Below are 5260 nucleotides of genomic sequence, written 5' to 3'. Positions count from 1 at the left end.
CTTACTTATTTAAAGATGTAATTATTAAATTCTTTCATTATATAATCTGTGATCCCTGAATTTTGGCGCCACCTTGTGTCACACTCAAGTGTGACAGACGATCTAACTACCTGATTATTTCATTATTCAAATCTGTCTTTTTCTACTGCAGAAAGAGTGGAGTCTGGGATCCACCTTGTTGGTGTTAAATTGTATCTTGTGAATTCTTTATTTCTTTCTCCTTCCTTCCTACCTTCCTTTCTTTCTTTCTTACTTCCTTGCTTTATTAAAATCTGTGTTGATATCATTTTCTTATCTCTCTAAGGGTGAATTATGAGAAACTATCTCGTTATTCATTCATTTTTTTTTTTTTGTTCAAATCTATGATTAAGAACTCAATGTCTCTTCAGTATTGAGCAGTCATTTAGGCTTTACGCATAAAACACCATCCACTTGTTTGATGTTTATTCATTTCAATATGAAAATCTGTCATTATGTATTCAGTGAACACTGGAGTTTTGAGCCTCCTTAGGAGAGACCGTTGTACCAGACAGTTTAAGTCATCTAATACTACACTTAGTTCTTTAACTGTTAAACTAGGAAATGAATTAATAATTCATCATTTAAATTACATATTTAAAATACAGGTAATGTTATGGACCATAAGTCCCTTTTGGAGTCAGATTTTGGTAGTTGATGATGTAATACCATCTCATTACTTAACCATTTAGCTATGTAAATAGATCTTTATATCAACGATAGGTTTAGCACATTGGTGCCATCTCATCAGTGTTAATATAAAAGGCCCACTAATTAATTGTCAATTTAATTTTTTAAAAACATCATTATTCCAGGAAGAGATCAGTTTGACTACTCCATGTGGGATTTAATTATGAACCACCATGACATCATTCAATCATTTTTCATTATATATTTATTATTTAAATCGATGAAGATGCTGTTCTTCTTGACTGGAGTCGGGCCAAACCTCCATGGGAGTTAATCACGTGGCATTATTTAATTATCTAAGTACTACTTCCTTGGCAATCCCTGGAGTTGGGTTCCATCTTATGAAAGTTAAGTATGGAGGACTATCCAATTATTAACTCATTTGATTGCATAAATAATGATGGTGTCATCCATCATTTCGCTTCTGTGGGATTGACACAGCAGGAGATCGGTACCAGAAGCAGTGCCCAGAGAATGCAGGACACGGCCTTATACAGTGATTACTGATTGCGCAGTAGTACATTTTTAACAATCGAATGATTACACGATTTAAAAAAAAAAAAACTGTACTGTTTCGAATCATCTGTTTCTGAGAGGTTGCAACAGAACTGACCCATGAAGGACAAAGTGACCACCGATTTTAAAAATGGAATAACAGAATAATCTCCTGATCAGGGAATCTCATCTAATGAATTCTGTCCGGCTGTTAACATGACACACCACCAACAATAAATAACTCTAAATAACCATATTAGAAAGCAGGGTACAGAACTTAATAGAGAACAGTCAATTGAGGAATCCAAAATGACTGAAAGAAACAGAAGACACTGCTCAAAATCCTTAATCATCAGCCTAATGCAAATCTAATCAACTCTGAGTAACCATGGGATCAAGCTCTTCTAAAGGTAAGAGGATGCAGAGGAGTTAATTTTATTTTCAATAAAGGGAAAAGGATTATGGTAGAGGCGATTAATTGTATTGTTTCCGTTCTAGAAATTGGAAAACTGAAGCAAAGAAAACAGGTTGAAAATACTCATCATTGTACTTGAATGGCACAATGATGCTTTTGTTTTCATGCTTATGTCACTATAGGCAAGTTGTAGCTTGAGAGACTGGTAAATATGTTGAAATCAAAAGAAAGAGCCCTGCTTTGTTTTTGTGAGAAACTCAGTGAGGATGTAAGGTTAGCTCATTGGTGGGTATACTCCTTTAAGCATGTGGGAGGGGCACTAGAATGTGACAGAATGTTGGTTCATAAATGTTGCCTGGCAACCATGTTGTATTTTGTATCATGGTATCATGGGCCTAGGACCAGAGAGCAGTTTCGAGAAAGTGCTATCATGGGACATTACAGTCACCCAAGGTAACTATCTCCTAAAACTTTTAATGACATTTGATTCGCCTAAACAAGTCATAGCCACTCCTCTCCAGGTGTGCCTACAGCTTTTACTGGTTACCAAATTCAAGATTACCTCATCAACAGAGACGTAGTCTGTGGAGAAACAGTTCAAAATCTTCTGGTTATGAATACTCTCTCTCCTAAGAAGTCACACTATGGAACAAAAGACAAATAAGACTCACAATAATTCATCAAAAGGTGAGTTTGCCATTGATTACTACCTTCAGGAAGGTGATAATCCATTTGTTAGAGTAGACATTGTGATTATTGGATTTCAGTCCATCTGTTTTGAGGCAGCCGCCCAACATTAAATATGTGATATCTTCTAAAAACCCTGCATACACAATGACAGTTCAGCATTTAAACATGTTACTACTCTGCTCTGCGATTAAATAACTGAAGAACCTGGGAGTTTCCCACAATCATGTGGGAGCCAACAGAGAGTCAATTGTGTGGAGTATGGTAGACCATTTCATCCTCTGATTATGTTGTTATTTGATTATTAAAATAGGACATTAGATAATCCATGATCAGTGGATTGTAGTGACGCGATGTGGGAGGCAATTATTATAGAGCATCTTAATATCAATTATGTAGTTAAAATATTTAAATTCATCACGACAGCATCGTTCATGAGCCTCGTTTGGAGCCACCTTAGGGAAGTGGATGATGTTACAGGAACTCATTATTTGATTATTTAATTATATAAAACAATGATTATATCATCCATGACACCTGGAATCTAGTGCCACAGATCATCTAATTACATAATTAATGAATTTTAATTGACAATCTGTGATAATCCCCAAGATAATGTAAAAATTTGTATAGTTATGTAAACAACAATCCTCCATTCCATGAAGAGACCTGTAAAGCTTCCCCTTGTGGAGATAATGTGGAACATCATCACATTTTATCATACATTTATTAAGTTGAGGATGATGACATCCTTCATGACTGGAGTCTGGCCATGCTTCCCTGCCAGTAAAATGCTACATCCCCTATTTATTGTGACAGTTAGCTACTACTGATTTATTTAATTCTTTAAATTATGTAAAGGACAGACAGTGCCATCACCGATTACGGTTAGGGTGCAAAAATCTGTCAGGGACAAGGTTAGGAAAGTTTTAGACATGGGCAGAGCATTTTCTGAATGATCTATGCATCTTCCAGAGTACGAGGCATGCCGGGTGATTGAGTCCCGAAGGTTGCACGGTGCCCTCTGAGAAGTACAAGGACTTCACCAAGGCCGGCACGGTGGGCTGGCTGTTGACTACCAGTTCTTCCTCCACATCTTCACATCGGTTGTGATCTACCATGAGAAGAAGGAGTGGCACTAGGAGGTCGGCACCATCACCGAGACCTGGCAAAAGGATGATGACTCAGAACACGGAAGACCATCTCTCTCTCAGCTATGCTGGTGATGCCCCTGCTGCGGCCATCTTTTCAGCTGTTATCAACATTGTGGCTGCTACTGCTATGCTAGGATTGGGCCCATTATCTCATGTCCTGCCGCACCACAACAGTGATTCAGGCACTTGTGATGATGTCAGGCCAACAGAATTCATCAGGCAAGACAGTATGATTATCTGACGATTAACTGATGGCATTTTAAAAATGCGTGATGACAGCATACAGTTTCATACTTGGCAAGTCTGCCCAGGAATTGATGATACAAAAATAAAGGTCAACAGCTTACATATTTAAAGATGTAATTATTAAATTCTTTCATAATATAATCTGTGATCCCTGAAGTTTGGCTCCACCTTGTATGACTCAAGTGTGACAGACGTTCTAACTATCTGATTTTTTCATTATTTAAATGTGTGTTTTTCTACTACAGGAAGAGTGGAGTCTGGATCCAACTAGTTGGTGTTAAATTGTATCTTCTGAATTCTTCCTTTCTTCTTTTCTTTATTTAAATCAATGTTGATATCATTTTGTTAACTCTCTAGGGTTGAATTATGAGAAAGTATCTCTTTATTCATTCATTTTTTTGTTCAAATCTATGATTAAGAACTCAATGTCTCTTCAGTATTGAGCAATCATTTAGGCTTCATGCATAAAACACCATCCAATTGTTTAATGTTTATTCATTCAAGTATGAAAATCGGTCATAATGTATTCATTGATCACTGGAGGTTTGAGCCTCCTTAGGGGAGACCCATGTACCAGACCATCACGTTCTAATACTACACTACTTCATTAACTGTTAAACTAGGAAATTAGGTAATAATTCATCATTTAATTTACGTATTATAATACAGGTAATGTTATGGACCATAAGTCCCTTTTGGGGTCAGATTTTGGGAGTTGATGATGTCATATCATCTCATTACTTCACCATTTAGTTATATACATTGATCTTTACATCAGATAGGTTTAGGACTTTGGTGCCATCTCGTCAGTGTTAATATAAAAGGCCCACTAATTAGTTATCAATTTAATTTTTTAAAAACATCATTATTCCAGGAAGAGATCAGTCTGACTACTCCATGTTGAATTTAAGTATGCACAACCATGTCATTTTTCAATCATTTTTCATTACTATTAATTTTTTAAATCGATGAAGATGTTGTTCTTCTTGACTGGAGTCGGGCCATTCCTCCATGGGAGTTAATCATGTGGCATTATTTATTATTTAAATACTACTTCCTTGACAATCACTGGAGTTTGGTTCCCTCTTTTGAAAGTTAAGAATGGAGGACTATCCAATTTTTAACTTATTTGATTGCATAAGTAATGATGGTGTCATCTTTTATTTGGCTGCTTTGGGATTGACACAGCAGGAGATCAGTACCAGAAGCAGTGCCCAGAGAATGAGGGACACTGCCTTATACAGTGATTACTGATTAGGTAATGGTAGATTTTTTTAACAATCAAATGATTACACGATTTAAAAAAAAAAAAACTGTACTGTTTCACATCATCGGTTTCTGAGAGGTTGCAACAGAACTGACCCATGAAGGACACAGTGACCACCGATTTTAAAAATGGAATAAATGAATAATCTCCTGATCAGGGAATCTCATCTTATGAACTCTGTTGGGCTGATAACATGACACTCCACAAACAATAAGTCATTCTAAATAACCACATTAGAAAGAGGGATACAGGACTTAATAGAGAACAGTCAATTGAAGAATCCAAAAT

This window comes from Phodopus roborovskii, unplaced genomic scaffold (assembly GCF_943737965.1).
Source record: "Phodopus roborovskii unplaced genomic scaffold, PHOROB, whole genome shotgun sequence".
In the NCBI taxonomy this organism is placed as follows: domain Eukaryota; kingdom Metazoa; phylum Chordata; class Mammalia; order Rodentia; family Cricetidae; genus Phodopus; species Phodopus roborovskii.
This window is presented reverse-complemented; position numbering follows the sequence as displayed.